General features: G+C 45.5%; 1 long non-coding RNA gene across 1 annotated transcript in view; it reads left to right on the top strand.

The window, feature by feature from the left end:
- Positions 1-1,500: 1,500 nt before the first annotated feature.
- LOC118147681 (uncharacterized) overlaps positions 1,501-19,936 on the top strand; it is a 31,121-nt gene continuing 12,685 nt past the window's right edge. Inside the window, exon 1 of the long non-coding RNA XR_004734113.3 lies at positions 1,501-1,849. This is a non-coding gene — a long non-coding RNA (uncharacterized LOC118147681). The remainder of the gene's footprint in view (positions 1,850-19,936) is intronic.

Below are 19,936 nucleotides of genomic sequence, written 5' to 3' on the forward strand. Positions count from 1 at the left end.
CTCTCTAAGTCAACAACTCCCAAATCAGAATTACTAGCTTGACCTCTACATTCAGCTGCCTGCCTGCAAACTCCCCTTAGAGGCCGTATATAGTCAAACTCCACATGACCCAAAGCAAACTCCTGACTCTCTTCTCACGCCACCCTGACCCTCCTGCTGTATTCCCCACCTCAGTAAATGATAACTCTGTCTGTCCACGAGCTCAAGCCAAAGACCTTTGTGTTCTCTTGGCTCCTCCCCATATCCAATCCATCATCCTTGTCAGAAGTGGTCTTCCTGTTTCTGCCCTTACCTTCCTACAGCTCTTTCTCAACCCTGCTGTCTGAGCAACCTTTGAAAAGAAAGTCAGGTCATATCATTTTTTGGCTAAAAAGATTTCAGTGACTTCCATCTACTCAGAAGAAATCCAAAGTCCCAACAGCAGTGCACAAGGCCCTACCTGATCTGCCCTAGCCAACTCTCTACCCTCTGCCCTCATCTCTGACCCCTCTCCTTCTTGCGCCCTTGGCTCCAGCTTCCCTGGTTTCCCTGATGTTCCTTAAACATGACAAGCTCACTGCTGCCCCAGGGTCTTTGCACTCTTGCTTTTCCTGCCTGCAGTACTTTTTGCAGATGGCTCCAAGACTTGCTCTCTCATTTCTTCAGAGATCTACTTAAATATCAGCGGCTCCATAATATCTTCCTTGGCTGCCCTATTATCAGTGGTAACTCCATATCCCCAGAGTTTCCTATGCCCTTAGTCTGCATTTTTAAATTTCACAGCACCTACCCCCATCTCATTTTCTATATTCACTCATTTGTTCATTTATTGCCCATCTCACTGGCTAGAACCTGAGTTCCATGAAAGTGAGCAGTGTGTGCCCAGCTCACCACTGCAGCCCCTGGACTGGGAACAGGCCCTCTAAAGTAATTAATGAGACTCTGCTCAATAAATATTTATAGATTAAACCAACAAGTAAGTGGATTTATATTTATTTCCACATGGATTTCAGGAATATGTTCAAGATGTCATCTAGTAATGAGAGCTGTGAACTGGGATTCTGAGGAAACAGCTCATTCCTGACTCCTTACTGACCTTTTTGTATGTTTTCAAAGCAAACATGCAAAGTATGAAGACCTTCAAAAACCCTTCTCTTCCTTCTCAAAGCCTGATTCAGCTTGCAAAGGCAGCAGGGCCCTTCCTTTTCTTGTAGGAGACCTGAGTCTCTTAGATAGTTTCCCCATATGACCTTGGTCAAGCCAGGTACTCTCATTGGGCCTCAATTTCTCCTTGTGTAAAGACTCCAAGATCTTCCAGCTCTGATATTCTATGGTTCAACCATAAAATGATGAGTTGGCTGTGGCACTTTGACCTCACTGGGGCAAACATTTCAGATAAGCAGGTCCTGCTATCTCAGGAGCCTTTCTCTTCACCTCCATCCCTTCACATGAAGCCCAACACCAGAGTTTCTAGGACAGCCTCCTCATTGATAAAGTGTTCCCTGACTTCTCAATGAGCTTGTACACTGTAGTGGCAGCGATAATGGGCTATATCTGGCTGGCCCGGAATCCTGCCCATGTTCCAGTCAGTGCCCTGGCTATCAGTTGTCTGCTGAGCATGAATGGCCAGAGGCAGAAAAAGGACAAGGAGCCATGCTGGTGAGAAGTGGAAGTGATTAACTTATGTCGCATGCTCCAGCGGGAGTTGCAGCCAGCGATAGGCGAATGTATGTTGACAGCTGCCTGGGAGTTCACACCACACCGTCAGCACTCTACAGGAAACAGATTACTCCAGGGCTTGAGAGCTCGTTGACAGCTGGAGCTTTCTGATAAAGTTGTCAGAAAGTGAAAAGGACAGTCCCAGGAAATTGTAAGTTTCCTGTCCTTGGAGGTGTTCTGGTAGAAGAGGAGGAATGGTGGATGGAATGCTGTAGACGAGGTTGAATGTACACTGATGGGCTGGGTGCAGTTGCTCACGCCTATAATCCCAGCACTTTTGGATGCCGAGGCGAGCAGATTGTCTGAGCTCAGGAGTTCAAGACCAGCCTGGGCAACATGGCAAAAACCTGTCTTTACTAAAAATACAAAAAATTAGCTGGGTGTGGTGGTGTGTGCCTGTAATCCCAGCTACTCGGGAGGCTGAGGCACAAGAATCGCTTGAACCTGGGAGGCAAAAGTTGCAGTGAGTCGAGATTGCACCACTGTACTCGTGCCTGGGTGACCAAGTGAGACTCCGTCTCATTTAAAGAAAGAAAGTAGAAAGTGCAGTGACGGGCGGATCATTTCTGTCCTGTTCTTCACAATGTCATTGTAACCTAGCATGATAACTTCTTCTGTGCTTAGGGCTCGGGGCCAAGGTGTATCTATCTGGGCATCAGTTGGGGCCCCAGGAGATGGTGGAATGGAGGGGAGGTGGTATAAGCAAGTTGGGCTAAACTCCTAGAAGGAGAGCCAGGATCCAGGTGTCAGGAAAGGGCAAAAATCTAGAGATAGAAAGAGCAAGGAATTCAGGGTGGGAAGCAAGAATTCACAATAGGAGAAATGGGGTAAAGTGAAAACAAGTCAAGATCAACTAGAATTGGAGGACAGTGGTTCCAAGTGGTCACTTATAAGCTGGAAAGGGTATGATGCCAGGTGCATTGGCCTAGATTTAAAAATGACCAGAAGTGAGGTGTACATTGTGTCTTGCTGATAACACTGCGCTGCAGAACAGTAGCATCATCTTTTTAGGAAGGCCAGTTCAGAAAAAAACAGAAAGTCTCATGGGCCATATTTATCACCACCTAAAATGAAATGCCTTTGTTAATTTAACTCTCATGAAAAAAATACAGATATTCTTATAACTTCGGTTACATACTTTGAGCAATGTCACTTAGAAAATTGGTGCAGCTTTTGGCCACTTTGATGTTACTCTCCACGCCTATTTGAGAAGAAGCCATGAGGTGGCAACTTCCTAATCTTTCACCTCAATATAGCTCAAGCAATGAGTGAGAGCAGACCCTTGTGGGCTATCCACATGATCTCATCTCTGCTGTAGAATCTTCTCCAAATGGAATTTCAACTTCAGAGAAAACATTATAAACTACATGGTTTCGTAAGGAGTCCACAAGTCTGCATACTTATTCTGTTACCAGCCCCACCCCTCTCTTTTTCACTTTGATTTGCATGTAGTTTTGAGTCAGGCCAGAAAAAGCACTTAAAGCTTTCCATTCCATGACCCCACCCTCCCAAAGGCATGAGCCCTGTTGGGCTTTGGCATCAGTCTGAAAGATCGTGCACGTTCTCTGTTTCTACCCGAGCATGTCACAGGAGAGAGCCTGACCTGGGTGGGGTGAGATGAGGAAACTGGATGACTTCCCAGCCTCTCATGAGTCAGGTGTTCATGGCCTCATTCTTTTATTCAGAGAGAATTCCTGGAACATAACCCGTTTTCTGATATCAAGGCAAAAACACCTTTAGCGCCAAGTGGCGCCCTTTGGGGTCACATCGATGGACGCTACAGGCAGCCTCCTCTTCAGAATGGGAGAGATGGGCTGGGAGAGGCAGCCAAGAAGCCCTCTTTGCAGAGTCTCTGGGGCGATGGTGCAAAGTTTAAGTTTTATTCTAAGAGCAATGGGAAGTTATTAGAGAGTTTAATGCAGACAGGTCGTGATCTGATAACCATTTTTAGAAGATATCTCTGTCTGCAGCATGGGTGATGAAATCGAGGGAGGGAGGGTATGAGGGAGACCAGTTAGGAGGCTACTGAGGTCTCCATCCATTTGAGTATTCATTCATTCTCCAAATATTTCCTGTACTCCTAGTGCATGGGTAGCAGGCACCGGAGATGAGGCTCCCTACCCTCCCAGAGCTTAAGGGTGAGAAGGACAATAAAAAAGTAAACGACTCAAGAGAAGAGATCATTTCAAAGTGTGATGAGTGCTGTGAAGAACTTGAACAAGGTGCTGTGATAAAAGGGAATGGAGGGGAGGTGACATTCACTTCAGAGGGCTGAAGGGACGGCCTTTCTGAAGAAACAGTATTTGTGCTGAGACCTAATACTGGGACTGTGTGAGTCATATGAAAATGTGGAGTGGGGATGGTGTGGGGGGTTTGTTGTGGGTAGAGGAAACCGTGAGTGCAAAGGCCTTGAGGCAGGAATGAGGTTGGCTTGTGACCAGGCAGTGGGGTCTAGGGAGAGAGGTCGGCAGGGACCAAGCTAGGCAGCTCCTTGGAGCCCCCAGGTAGGAGCTGGGTTTACCTCTGAGAGGATGAGGAGCCATAACAGAGGGTCGAATGATAGAACCCAGGGGCTGGCAAACTATAGCCAACAGGTCATGCCAGCCCACCTTCTGTTTGTGTAAATAAAGTTTTATTGGAACACGGTCTCACCCATTCATTCACATGTTATCTGTGGCTGCTTTCAGACTATAGGGAAGAGCTAAGTAGTTGTGACAGAAACCAGCTGGCCCACAAAACCTAAAATACTTTCTCTCTTTTTGGCCTTGTGCAGGAAAGTTTGCTGATGCCTGATCTAGTTTGTATTTTCAGAAGGTGACTGACTCTGACTGCTATGTGGGGTGGTGTCATGACATGGCGCTACAAGGCCACTGTGGGACAAGAGATGAAGATGAGGTCTCTCCTTTGCATCAGTGCCTGTGGCTGGTGTTTCCTCCCCCTCCCCTCCATCAGACAGAGGGAGACGGTGGCTCGGCCTGATGGGCTCATCTTTCTGGGTGCACACTGCTTCTAAGGTCAGAGGCTGCCTGGCACACAGTGGCCAGCCAGGCAGACTCTGCTTTGCCGGATGAACTGGGAAGAGGAGTTCACTGCTGCTTGTGAAGCCTCCACCCAAACCATAACTGCCTGTCTTTTGTCTGTGACACCTCGTCACCAATTTGGGGCTTAGGAGACAGCATGGGCCAAGCAGCTGCTTCCCATTCCCCACTTGTCCCATGTCAGCAGCCGGTCGTGACTGCCAAGCGTGCCCACACCACTCCCAGCAAACGGCAAGTGACACTGTGAGAAAAGGATCTAGTGTCCAAATTGCAGGGCAGATTGCTTTTGTTTTGTTTCTTAAGAAAAATATGAAATAAGTAAAATAGTTGAGTGTTGTGTTAGAAAACTAATCCCAAACATCTGGATTTTTGGTACTGTGGTAGCTTATTTTCATTCTTTTGTTTCTAACTGGTAAATATTCACAAAATATTTTTTTTTAAATAAGGAAAACCATCCATGTTATGTAAAGACATGGTGAGGATGAGAGCAGGGATAAGAACAGAAGATTTGGAATATCACAGCTGTCCCAAGTAGCTCCCTCTGGTGGAGCTTATTTCAACCAGCATTTATTGAGAACCTACTCTGTGTCAACTATTTTCAGGTATTGGGGAAGCTGAGTGGAATAAAACAAGGTGTCTGCTGCCTGGGAGCTCACAGTCAGATAACAATGACTGTAACAGTGGCAATACGACAAAATAACTAAAACAAAGTACTTGTGATCGTCTTTCAACCTCACAACATCCCTCCAATGTAGGCGTTCTTCCAATTTTAAATTGAGATTTGAAGAGGAAATGCCAGAATTGGGATTTGAAACCACATTTCTTTGCCTTAGAGCCTTCTGCTGCCCCTTGGATTGGTAGAGCTAGAACTAGTCAGCGTAAGTTCCGGGGAGGCAGGTTTTAGCTCACGGGCAGAAGGGCAACTAAAAAGGTGATGTGCTGTGTGTCCACGGTGGTGTGTAAATCAAGGCCTACAGAGGCATGGCTGAATCCAGATCCTCGAAGGAGATTCTCAGAAATTAATCTCTTTCCATGTCTTGGCTCTGCTCTTCCCTGGCTTGACTGCAGTAGCAAGTAGGTTCTTCCCTATGGAATGGCAGGCTGCCAGTAGGAGCTTCAAGCTAACATTCTATCCACTTCACAGAGTCTCAACAGAAAGAGAGCATCTTTTTCTCAATGGGTTCAGCAAAAGTCCCAGGACCTAACTCTGATTGGCCTATTTCAAGTCACATGTCCATGTCTAAGCCGATTTCTGCAGCCACATGAATGTGGGACTCTCATTGAATAAACTCATCAACACACATGGACTGAGTGCACTCCTCACCCCCTATCTTCTGAGGTCCCCTACTACCACTGTTCCCAATAGTACAAAGGCACTGGGCTCTTTGGGATCTTTGGATCAGAGGTCATGGGCTCCAGTATAATGGAAGGAGGGTTGATTTGGAGTTCAAGGGTGTGGTTAGTCACTTACTGTGTGACCTTGATTAAATAGCCTTCTCTGAGCCTCATCTATAAACTGGGTTTCATAGCACATTCCCTGTTGGCTGCAGGGATGTTAAACAGGCACTGTCTGCACGGTGGATGCTGAGTCTCAATATCGAGCTCCTGGGATAGGGGCCACTTGGACATGGGTTGTTTGTAAAGGCCTGGCCAAGCCAGTTTCCTTCTCCAGCTTCTCTAGCTCCAGCCGGCTCCCCAGAACAATGTTCCCAGAATAATTGGCTCAGCAACTTGTAGAAATGCTTCCAGAAAAGGCAGTTCGTGATCAGGTCCTATGCTTTGTAGGGGTCTATGTTAGACACAGCTCAGTTGTAGAAAATGCACATTCTGGGTCTTGTTCATGGCATCATTAGGGGAAAGGTGAACAGCTGATTTCAAGTAAAGGAGGTTACCGTAGATATTCGGTGTAGGTCTGCTTCGATCCATTCAAAGTCCTTAAGAGCAGAACTGAGGCTTCTTTGAAGAAGAACTTCTGCCTGTAGACAGCAGCTTCAGTTCATGCCCAAGTCCAACCTGCCCTTCCTGACAGCACTCCAGTCCCCACAATCTTGTAGGCTGATTCCTTGCAGTAAATCCTTTAATATGCCGGGCGCAGTGGCTCACACCTATAATCCCTGCACTTTGGGAGGCTGAGGCAGGTGGATCACGAGGTCAAGAGATCGAGACCATCCTGGTCAACAAGGTGAAACCCCGTCTCTACTAAAAATACAAAAATTAGCTGGGCATGGTGGTGCACACCTGTAGTCCCAGCTACTCGGGAGGCTGAGGCAGGAGAACTGCTTGAACTCAGGAGGTGGAGGTTGCGGTGAGCCATGCCATTGCACTCCAGTCTGGGTAACAACAGTGAAACTCCGTCTCAAAAAAAAAATTTTTTTAAATCCTTTAATATATATCTCCTACTGGCTCTGTTTGTTTGAACCCTGGCTGGTACAGACTTTGGTACTAGAAATGACTCTAAAGGATCATGATCTTAAGGAAGAATTTTCCAAATTGGTTCAAGGTTTTCTGGAATTTGTTCTCTAATCTGATTAGATTTTAAAACACTAATGACTCTGTTTTCAGTGGCAAATTACAGCTGTCCCCAATGTTTTTGGCATCAGGAGCCTGTTTCATGGAAGACAATTTTTCCATGAATGGTTAGGGTGTGGGATGGTTTCAAGTTGAAACTGTTCCACCTCAGACCATCAGGCATTAGATTCTCATAAGGAGCATGTGACCTAGAGCCCTTGCATACACAGTTCACAACAAGGTTCACACTCCTATGAGAATCTAATGCTACTAATGATTTGACAGGAGGTGGAACTTACGCGGTAATGCTCACTCACCCGCCTCTCGTTGCCTGCTGTGGAGCCCAGTTCCTAAGAAGCCATGGACCAGTACCAGTCCACGGCCCAGGGGTTGGGGACCCTGGCAAAGAGGACATTGGTAGTACATGGCATGCCATGTCAATAGAGATATGCCAAATACTGCCATTGATAAGGAAAAGAAGAGTAAGCCTGAAATACAAGAGATCTATTAGGGTTTCTCTCAGTACTACCATGTCCTGTTAATCTAATTCAGGCAGGACTACTACTGGCCTACACCATTCAAGAATGAAAGTTTGGGTCACTTTGCTAGGTAAAGAAGCATGAGCTTGAGGTGCTTGCTGAGGGCAGAGGAAATATGGAATGGGTAGTGGAAGAAGGTGGTTATAAATGCCAGCTACGGCCATGTGCAGCTGCAGAAATGAAGACTATAATAGTTATAAATATTTCTTCCTTATTTTGTTATGAACATGTTTGTATATATCTGTCAAGCAAGTATTTTTGTTTTCTTACCTCCCGTATGCCCTTACGAGATGACATAAGATGTATTAATAATTGTTAATTTTACATCACAGTATTTAAATTACAGACTACCAAAGAGAAGGCTGAACGTCACCCAAGAACTTTGTACATTCCCCTGGGAAAAGGGCTAACGTGTTTTCAGTTGTACTCAGGGTGTTTGTATCACGTTAGACGAAAGTGTGACTTAGTGATCTTGTTTATTTGGATAATTATGTATGGTTTAGGGAGACGCTCTGGATGCCAAGTTGACAAGGGGTAGACTGTGATGGTCAGTTTTATATGACAGCTTGGCTAGGCTCTCATCCCCAGTTATTTGATTAAACACTAATCTAGGTGTAGCGGTGATATTTTGTAGATGTGATTAACATTCATAATCAGTTGACTTAAAATAGATTATTTTTGGTTATCTGGGTGGGTCTAATTCAACTGAAATGTCTTACAAGTGAAAATGCAGTTTCCCTGAAATCCTGTGAAATTTCCCTGAAATTTTGTCTGTGGACGGCAGCGTTGTGTTGTGCCCAAGAGTTTCAGACTGCCCATACTGACAGCCCAGTTTCAGAGTGCCCAGCCAGACCCCGCAGTAGTGTAAGCCAATTCCTTGCAATAAATCCTTTAGTGTGTATCTCTTACTGGTTTTGTTTCAATGGTTGCACTCTGGCCAATAAACTCCTATTTTCCAGAAGAGATTGTATAGAATTGATGTTCATTCTTCTTTGAATGTTTGGAGATTTCTTTTTTGACAGTTTTTAAAAATTACAAATTTAACTTCCTTAATATTGGAGCACTATTGAAATGATCTATTTCATGTCGGATAAGTTGTGGTAGTTTTTGTATTTCGAGAAGTTGCTTCGTTTCATCTAAGTTGTCTAATTTATGTGTGTAGAGTTGTTCATATTATTCCCTTATTGTTTTGATGTGAGCAGGGTCTGTAGGAATATCCTCTATTTCCTTCCTGATGTTGGTAATTTGTGACTTTTCTTTTTTTCTCTATCAGCCTTGCTAGAGGATTAGAAATTTCATTTATTTTGTATGAAGAATCGGATTTTTGTTTCATTGATTTTCTTTGCTTCTAGTTTTATCAATTTCTGCTCATTATAATTTCCTTTTTTCTGTTCGTTTTGGATTTATCTTGCTTTTCTTTTTTAGATTCTTGATATGAGAGCTTAGATTACTGATTTGAGACTTTTCCTCTTTTCTGACATTTGCACTTAGTGCTGTAAGTTTTCTTCTCAGCACTGTGTTAGCTGTTTCCCATAAATTTTGGTATGTTGTATTTTGTCATCCAATTCAATGGATTTTTTATTTCCTTGAAGACTTCCTCTTTGATTATTTCGAAGTATGTCTTTTTATTTTCCACAAGTTTGGAAATTTTCTTATTATTTTTCTGTTAGTGATTTCTAGTTTGATTCTATTATGTTCGAAAAGAATACTGTGCCTGATTTCAATTCTTTTAAACTCAATGACATTTTTCATGGCCCAGGATATGGTCTATCTTGATATGTGTCTTGTGGGCACTTAAAAATAATACGTACTCTGCTTTGGTGGCAAAGTGGTCTATAAATGCCAATTAGATCCCATCAGTTGTATTGTTGAGTTTTCTGTATCCTTGATGATTTTCTGTGTAGCTGATCTTTCAGTTGTTGAAAAAGCAGTGCAAAGTCTTCAACTATAATTGTGAATTTGTCTATTTCTCCTTTCAGTTCTATCAGTTTTCGCTTTACATATTTTGCAACCCTTGTTTGGTGAACACACATTTAGGATTGCTATGACTTCTTGATGGATTATCTTTTTTATCATTATATAATGTCCCTGTCTTATCTCTGATAATTTCCTTTAGTCTGAAGTCTACCTTATTTTTATTAATATAGACACTCCTGCTTTCATTTAAGTAATCTTTGTATGATGTATCTTTTTCCATCCTTTTATTTCCAACCTGTCTATATCATCATATTTGAAGTGAGTTTCTTGTAGGCATCATAGAGTTGGTCATGCTTTTTAATCCACTCTGACAATCTCTGTCTGTTAATTGGTGTAGCTTGCCCATTTATATTCAATATAAATATTGATATTATAAAGCTAGGTCTGTCATTTTTTAATGGTCTGTTTATTCTCTGTTTTAGTTTCTTTAAAAAATTTTTAAAGTATTATTTTAATGAGATGGGGTTTTACTCTGTGCCCCAGGCTGGAGCACAGTGGTGCAATCATAGCTCACTGCAGCCTTGAACTCCTGGGCTCAGTGATCCTCCCATCTCAGCCTCCTGAGTATAAGCACCCAGATTCTGTTTTAAATTTATTTGTTTACTTCCTTCTGCCTTCCTGTGGGTTACACTAGCATTTAAAAAATTCCATTTTGGAACAGACATGGTGGCTCATGCCTGTAATCCCAGCACTTTGGGAGGCCAAGGTAGGAGGATCTGTAGAGCCCTGAAGTTAGAGACTTGCCTGGGCAACATAGCAAGACCAGCTCTCTACATAAAGTTTTGTAAGTAATAGCTAGGTCCCATGGAACGTACCCGTAATCCCAGCTACTCAGAAGGCTGAGGTGGGAGGGTCACTTGAGCCCAGGATATCAAGGATGCAGTGACCCATGATCATATCACTACACTCCAGCCTGGGTGACAGAGCAAGACCCTGTCTCTAAAAATAAAAGTAATTCCATTCGATTTATCAATTGTGTATTTGAGTGTATCTTTTCACATAGACTTTTGGTGGTCGCTCTAAGTACTAAGTTGTGTATACATAACTGATCAGCCTACCGATGTCATCATTTTGCCAGTTTAAGTGAAGTATAGAAAACTTAGCTCCCTGTCTGTCCCTTTACCTACACCTGTTAGGAACTGTCTTGACTTTTTCTTCTGCATACACGCGGAACCACAGCAGCCGGTGTTGCAATATCTGCTCCTACCATCAAACATCATTTAGGAAAGCCTATTTGGGAGAAAGGGCAATCCTGTTTAGCTTACCCACATTTTTTGTTTATAATAGTCTTTCTTTTTCCCTGATGTTCCAGAGTTCCTCCTTTTATTGCTTTCTTTCTGTTCTTTCTATTACGGCTGTTTTGAGATCCTTTTCAGATAATTCTAGTATCTCCATCACCTTGGTATGGGTATCGACTGATTGTCTTTTATTCATTCCATTTGAGATCTTCCTGCTTCTTGATATGTCAAGTGATTTTTTTCACTAAAACCTGGAAATGTTTGTATTCTGATGAGACTTGGGCCTTATTGAAGCCTTCTCTGTACCTGGCTTTCTCTGACGCTGTTTCCACAGGGGCATGTGTGTGGCATTCCTCGTGATTGACATGTGAAAGTAGAAGTCCCGGTTTCCTACTCAGCCTCCATGACACCAAGGTGTGGGGGTTCTCATTACTGCTGAGTGGGGGGTGAGAGTTCCAGCTCCCCAGCAGTCTCCTCTGACAGTTTGATGGAGGTGGCCTCATCACTGCTGGGTGCTGCTAAAAGTCCTGACCCTCCCAAGAACTCCTTGGACACCCTGGAGAGTGGAGAGAGAGATGCCTCATTATTGCTGGCGGGAGTGAACATCCAGAGGCTCCATGTGGGTGGACCCTGTGAGGGTGGGAAAGGATGAGCTGATTGCCAGCCAGTGAGGGCGAGGCCTCCAGCTCTATTGGGCCTTCCTGGAAACCGCTCCTGCCAGGCTACTGAGATCCTCCTTACAGCCTCTCGAGTGGGGACATCTAGGCTCCCACTCACCGCTTGCTGGTGTGGTTTGTGCGGTGTTTATCTGGAGTAGAATAGGGTTGTCTAAAAGTTTTCTTTCTTGCTGAGCTGCCCTTTCCCTGGCCAGCTGGTGAGGGAGAGGCTTTTGTTGGGGCTTTCTTTGTTGGTGTTTCCAGGTCACCAGCTTCTTCCGCTCCAAGTCTCTTCCCAGGACAATTTGATTCCTATCTGAGCTTGGAGGTCTGTGCGCACATTGCTCAGGGAAGTCGCAGAAGCACTGGACCTGCCTCAGAGGATCTCCTGAACTTGGAGAGAGATGATTATGGATTGCAGACAGGAAGACAATATGAAAACTAGAAGAAAAAGATGTCATTCATACTTTGAGTATGTGTTGGTTGTTCAAAAAGTGATTTTTTCATCGTGTGTCCAATCTTTATTATTTCTTTTTTCCTTTTTGTTATTACTATGAAAAGTTCACGGTCATTGTAGAAAAATGAGAAACCGAGGTTAAGCAAGAAGAAAACATGAGGCAGGAAGATTGCTTGAGCCCAGGAGTTCGAGGCTACCATGAGATATGATTACACTGTTGCACTCCAGCCTGGGCAACAAAGTGAGACCCTGACTCAAAAAACAAAAAAAACGTACAATAAAGTTGAATTTTACTGGGAATCAGGCAAAAAATAAGAAGAACACATTGAATAAATAAGAGATTCTTGGAGTCCATGTTAAGTCGCAGGTTGTATGCTCACAAAGCCGGCCTGCCTGTGTCCACCAATGCAGCCCCTCTCACATTTCTGTTTCCTCCCTCTAAGCCTTCAGGAGCACCTGCCTAGTGCCAGGTCCTACACTGAGTACAGACAGTGGACGTACAAGTCAGACCTGAGGAGCAGAGCCTCTGCCTGTTGACAAGAAGGAGGAGAGGCTGCCCCAGGCAGAGGGAGAGACATGAAAAACTTGGTGCAGTCCTTCCAGCATTGCTGAAGCATTGCGGGGAAGGAAGCTGTGGCACTGGGCTGTGCAGTCCTAAGTTTGCACCTGTTCTGTGGGCCACTGGAGAGCAGAGTCTGAGATGAGGACAGTGTTAGTTCGCTAGAGCTTCCATGACAAAATACACAGACTAGGGGGCTTAAGGAACAGACATTTATTTTCTAACAATTCTGGAGGCTGAAAGTCCAAGATCAAGGTGTTCTCAAGTTTGGGTTCTCCCAGGGTCTCTCTCTTGGGCTTGCAGGTAGCCACCTGCTCACAGTCCCTCCTCTGTGTATGCATAGACCTGAGGTCTCCGTGTGTCCTGATCTCCTCTTCTTATAAGACCACTGGTCAGATTGGATGAGGGCCCACCTTAATTGCCCATTTTAACTTAACTCTCGCTTTAGAAGCTCTATTTCCATATATGGGCATGTCATGATATACTGGAGTTTAGGACTTCAACATAAAAATTTCTGGGGTGGAGAAAGAGATGCAGCTCAGCCCCTAACAGGAAGCGAGCAGAGTAGTGACTGGATTCTAGCTATGTAACATAATTGGATTTCTGGCATCATGGAGGATGGATTGCAGGGAGAGGGGGCTCAGAGACTGCCAGAGATTTTTAAAGAAAAGAAAAAGGATGGTGAAGATACAAACCAAGGTGGAAGCCATGGGCATGGAGAGCAGCAGGTAGGTCAGGGCGAGAGGGACAAGCAGAGAAAGACGACCGGGGCGTCAGGGAGCCCACTCTCAGGTCTTGGAAGCTCCTGGCCTTGGCTCCCCTCTAGAAGAAGCCCTCTCGCTGGGATCAGCCTTTGAGGCTGGCCTGCCTCTTCTTACTTCTTGATGTGATCCGGTAAACCTGTTTGCTGCTTTCCCCAAACAGAAGGAGCGCAAAGAGATCCACAGTAACACACAATGCAATTAAATTTCCGGAAACTAAAGACAGAAAACTATTGTGAAACTAGGTCAGCTGCAATGTAGCTGACTTATAGAGTCAATAATAACTCCACAGGTGTGTGCAGAGCGGCACACTCCTCATTAATGGACCCTTTCTGCCAGGTTTTCTGTATCCGAATTATGCTAGTTTCACAAAAGGAATTTGGAAGCTTTCCTTTCTCTGCATGCTGAAATGCTTTAAAAAGCACTGGAGTGATTGTTCCCCTAAATATTTGCTTGGGTTCACTTATGGGCCTGGTGAGTTTCCCCCCTTTTCACATCTTCATGAAGGTGGTCCCTTGAGACCATCACCACAATGAAGATGACGAGCATTTCCATCACCCCCAAAGTCCCCTCTTGCCCTCCTGCGTGCAACCCACTCCTCCTCCACCCCCGTCCCCAAGCAATCCTTGGCCTACTTTCTGTTATTATAGATTTGTTTGCATCTTCTAGAATTTTATGCAAATGGAATCAAACAGTACTTTCTTTGGCCTCTTTCACTCAGCATAATTATTTTGAGATTCATGCATGTCGTGTGTATCCAGAGTTTATTAATTTTTATTGCTGAGTAAAATTCCATTGTATGACTATACCACCATTTGTCTATATATTCACCAGTTGGGGGACATCTGAGTTGTTTCCAGTTTGAGGCTATTATAAATAAAGCTGCCATAAACATTCACGTACAAGTCTTTGTGTAGACATATGTATTTTTTCCTCTCTTGGATAAATACCTCGAAGTGGAAAGATTGGGCCATATGGTAGGTGTATGTTTAATGTTTTAAGAAACTGCCCATTTTCCAGAGTGGCTGTTCCACTTTACATTCTCACCAGCAGCATACAAGTGCATTCCAGTTGCTCCGTATCCTCACCAGTGCTAGATACAGCCAGCCTTCCTCTGATTTTTTGAGTGGTTGCAAATTGACAACTTTCTCAAATTCTTCTCTTTATCTTAGACTAGGCTGCCTATCCGACAGAGCCGCCAGTGAAACTCAGATACTGGTGTGTCATTCCAGGGTGTGAGCTGGGGGAAGACTGAAGGAAGATGGGAAGTGAAGCAGGGAAGGAGAGAAAGAAACACAGGTTGGTGTATGATTGAGCTGGTCATAGCTCAGAGCGAAGCACACCAGGTCACTCAGCCATGCAACATCTTCAGAGAAGCCAGGACTAGAAGAAGAAAGAGGCATCTCCTGGTGATTTTCCATCATCTGTCTTTCACTGGTCCAAACTGACCCTACGGGCCTTAACTCCCCTGGAAGTGTGGTCCCTTCAGACAGCTTCTGGGAAGCCACATCCCAGGGCACAGTGCTTTATCTGGATCTAGAAAGAGTGAGATGAGCCAGAGCCTCTGCATGGCTACTTGGGTTGGACCAGGACACCAGAGTTGCTGTGGTTCCATGGAGGGTAAGACGCCAGGCCTAGGGGCAGACATCACCCGGTGGGAGGTGGAGCCTGTAGCAGTTAGAAGATGAGCTGGCATGGGGCCTGGGCTCCCCTGAGCAAGTAAGTGAGGCTGGGGGTGTCACTGGGGGTGCAACCAGTGGAGCTAAGTCAACCCGGAGAGGTCTGTGAGTTAAGTACAAGCTCCAGGGAGAGTTTGCATCTGCGAACTCCTCTCATCTCTGACGCAGTCCTGGGCTGTCAACAGGATGTAAAATCTGAAGCCCTGGATTTCAGATGTGGGAAGTCCGGTCTTCTCCAAGTGACCCATCCAGGATCACAGATCAACCAAGGGTGGCACACATGGGTCTTCAGACTCTGAGCCCAGTGCTCTTTCCACTGTGCTACGTGGTTGCAAAACATTCTCAGATTTCCATTTCTGGGACTGTGTTTGGTTTGGAGGCACCTGCTGAAAGACAGAGCAGCACGTCCCGAGTCTTGTTTCCTATTTTCAGCGACTTCGGGGCAGTGGAGCAGCAGCAGATCCAGGTAAAAGGCTGCCCGGGGGCCTCATGGGAAGGAAGTGGGGGATGTTGAGGTCTGGTCCCACTTTGTGTGACTTTGGGCTAATGCTTGTTTGCCTTGGGCCTTTTTCACTCCCCTACTCCCGCCCTCATTCATTCAGCAAACATTTGGTAAGAGGGTATGACCTATGTGCCAGACATTGTGCTATAGAGGGAATATCAAAATGAGTGAAGTGGTGATGAGATTTCTAATTCTGACCCATGTTACAAGGGAAAATTATTAATATACATCTTATAGTGACATTGGGTGAATTATAATACATGAATTAGTGCACGTAAAGCACTGATAGCATCTGCACATCACAGATATTCGATAAATGTGACGGTGGTGACGATGACGGCAATGACCACAAAGACAATGGCCTCCTGGGAAGCTGAGCTCCTTAGGTCTTCGTCTGTGAGTGGAGTGGGCGGTAACTCACAGGAGTTAAGAATGTGTTGTCTGTGGAGTCATAAAAACCCGGGTTTGAATCTCAACTATTAGCAGCTCCTTGAGCAAAATCCTTTCTTCTCTGTGCCTCAGTTGCTTTAAAACTGTAAAACTGTAAAACTGTAAACCTGTAAAACTGAGTTTGACTATGTCTTTTTGAGGAAGTAAGGTAACACCTGTGAGATGGATTGCTTGCAAAAATGACCCAATTTTTCACACCCTGCCATATCCGTGCCCCTTTGCCATGCTTCCTGTCAAGGGGCAGAGTCACTTCCTTCCTTTCTTCGCTGCCTTCAATGCTGATGGCCTTGTAACTCAATGTGGCCAACTGACTATCCCTGCTCACTTTGAGTAAGTATCTCTTCTTATCCTGGGACCTCACCACCACCCTATGAAGAGGCTCAATCTTACCTGAAGGATGAAGACACATTAATCAGTCATCCCCCTTGACCCAGCCGACAGTCAATCAATCCCCAGAAGCAGAGGCAGCCTGCTGGCCCACAGCTAACCACAGACATGTTGGACAGTCAACACCAGAAGAACTGCCCCACTGAACCAAACTTGTACTGCCGATCCACAAAATTGTGACCAAAATAAACGGTTGTGATTATAAATCACTGTCTTAGGCTGTTAAGTTCCACGGCAACAGCTAACCAACACAGCTTGGCCTAATTAATGGAACCCATGATGAAGATGATAATGATGGTGATGATGATGACAACAGTGCCCATGCTTTGGCCTCTGCTGGGAATATAAGAAAAGGTTGTCTCATCCCTAAAGGAGCTCCTAAGACTACGCTATTTAAAGGAAAAGAAAGACAGCAGACAGTGACTTCCAACAAACTCCCAGTCACCTGCTTGTTCTTCGAAGTCTTGACCAACTATTATGACCTCACGCCCCTGCTAAGGAAATTTGACTTTGCCTCCACAGTGAAGAGTTATTGGCAGGTTCTAAGGCTGGGAATGGTGGGATAAGAGATGCCTTAGAAAGACCCTGCAGAGAAAGGGTCAGAGGAAGAGCCTGCCTGTGGGAGGTCTTGTGTGGTGGTCGAGGGGAGCAGTGACACCAGCCTTCTGCTCATACCCGCCATGGCTCCCCAGGGCTCTAAGAATAAACTCTAGACTCCACAGGGCCTGGGGTGACTGGCCCTCTACCCCTTTGAACCACTCTTTCACGTTCTCACTCTGCTCAGCCCATCCTGTCCCTCTTAGCTCCTCTCTGTGCCCTGATTCCTCTTCCCTTGGTGCCTTTGCACGTGCTGTTCCATTGCCTCCCCTCCCTTCTTGTGCTCATCCTTCAGATCTCCATAGCTGAGATGTCACTGGACCCTTCATCTAAGTCAAGTCACCCTGATATGCCCACTTAAAATCCCTGTGTCCCTCTTTTGTGGCAGTCACCGTGGTTTATACTTGCCTATGTAATCCATGAGTGATGGTTCCTGGGTATCTGCCCCCACCAGGCTCTGAGCTCCGCTAGGGAGAGGCTGAATCTGTCCTGCTTGTTGCTGTGCTCAGAGTCTGGCCCGATGCCTGGAGTGCATCAGGCATAAATGGAGTACTTATAAAATGAACAGACTCCCTTGAGTAAAAACGCTTTGGGGCAGAACACCCGTGCATATTCAGAATCTCCCAGTCCTAAAATCATGTGGGAGGAGAGAGAGGCCACAATTCTTAGAGCTCTTCCCTCAGGAGACAAATCAGTCTCACCCTGGAAGTGTGGCCCAAGACTCTGGCATCAGTTTTATAGCTTAAGGACACATTTAATCAGGTCAATAAACAATCCATCCCACCAGCCTCGGCAGTTGTGTGGAAGGTCCTTAAGGTGAGAGCAACACCGAGGTAGAACACTGAGTTCCCCAACCCCGAGGACATGAAATTCTCCTGCAGGGTTTTCATCATGTAGATGAACTGGGAATGCTTTCACAAGCCTTGCTTTGCAAACAAGCCTGTGATCAGAAACAAACAAATAGCCTCTGTGTGGACATCTGACATCTAGGAGACTTCATCCGGGCAGCTACAGGGAGACAGGCGCAACAGAGAAACACATGGAGCTGAAAGCAACACGAGACTCTGTGGCCTGACCCCACCGTCCCCAGACAGGCGAGTCACTGACATCCCTCCCCTTCATCTTACAGAATCCTTCTTCTCACTTGGAGCTGCAGGCTTACGTGTAGCACTTGTGGGCTTATGTCTCCATCTGTCTATGTCTCTCACTAGATCATATGCGCCAACAGGGCAAGGACAGCGCTTACTCAGCCATTGTTTCCTACTCATAGTTCAGTGCTTGCCATGGAGCTGGCTCCATAAATGTTTGCTGATTGAATAAGCAAAGGAGAAAGGCTGAGCCATAAGAGGAGATGGAAAGGTCAACCACATGCATACACGGATAAAGCTGAAAGCATAGCAGGGAAAGGGAGTGCGGTCTGGAGCCTCTGGATGGAGCCTTCACCACCAGTGGAGTTTTCATTGGTGTGCTCCAGGGTATTCCCTTTGTTGGTTAATCCAGGTCCACACAAAGACTGTTACTTAAATGTTCTCCATGTTCATAATAAATAATAAATAGCCCCAAACTGGGAACAACCTACATGTCCATCAACAGGTGAGGAACAAAGCAATCAAGATATATTCATGCAACCATCCATGTAACGGAATACTACTCTGCAACCCAGCCATGAAGAGAACAAAGTGCTTGTTAAGCACAGAATGTTCCTGACCCTCCAGAATGTGAATATGAATGCGAAGCCCTAACCCCAGCACGTCTGTCTTTGGAGATGGGGCCTCTAAAGACATAATTAAGGTTAACTGAGGTCGTAATAAAGGTTAAGTGAAGCTCTAATTCAATAGGATTGGTGTCCTTATAGAGAAAACACCAGAAAGCACCCTCCTCCCCCACTCCTCTCCCTCCCTCCGCTCGCCCCTCCCCCTCACTCCCTGAACACACTGAGAAGAGGCCAGGTGAAGACGTAGCGAGAAGGTGGCTGTCTGCAAGTCGAGAAAAGAGCCCTCAACAAACCCGATTGGCTGGCACCTTGATCGTGGACTTCAGCCTCTGGAACTGTGAGGAAATGAATTTCTGCCATTTAAGCCCCCCAGTCGGTGGTGTTTGTTATGAAACCCCAAGCTGACTAAGGCACTGCAGATACACACCACAATATAGCATGCTGAGCCTCACCAGCCTGAGTCAGAGGCCCACGTGCGGCGTTAGTTCACTTAAATAAGGTCTGTGAGCTTAAGCTTGTCCAGCCCACCTTATTGTTGTTGCTGCTGTTCTGTTGTTCTGTTTTGTTTCAAGCTTTTAGCAGTCTGAAGCTGTGGTTTTTAGTTTGTCTCTAGCGATAAGTGGAAAAGAGGGATGAGGAAGGGGCTTTCCTGGCTCAACTGGAAGCAGAAACAAGAGGGATGAGGAAGGGGCTTTCCTGCTCAACTGGAAGCAGAACTAGGAACCCATGACTATATTCTCTCCCTTGCACAGCTCTGGACAAATCTGTAATCACCCAACAGGTTCTTCTTGCCTGTTGCACAGCCGACATCCGTTCACTGAGATCCTGGCACTGTAGTAAAGACATTTCACGGACAGATCGGCCTGTGGGAGACAGAGTTATCACTCAAATCAGTCTCCCCAAAGGCTCAGAGGTTAGGGTTTTCCAAGGATAGTTTGGCGGGCAGGGGTCTAGGGAATGGGGAATGTTGATTGGTTGAGGATGAAATCATAGGAGTATAGGAAACAGTCTTCAGGCGCTGAGTCTGCCTCTGGGTGGGGGCCACAGAACTGGATGAATCACAGGTCTGGGTGGAGTCAGCCAGTCATGAGAAAGGCAAGACATCCCGAAAGGTCAGTATTAGGGTCTGCAATAGTGATGTTATCTACAGGAGTAATCGGGGACGTTTCAAATCTT

This window comes from Callithrix jacchus, chromosome 15 (assembly GCF_049354715.1).
Source record: "Callithrix jacchus isolate 240 chromosome 15, calJac240_pri, whole genome shotgun sequence".
NCBI lineage: Eukaryota > Metazoa > Chordata > Mammalia > Primates > Cebidae > Callithrix > Callithrix jacchus.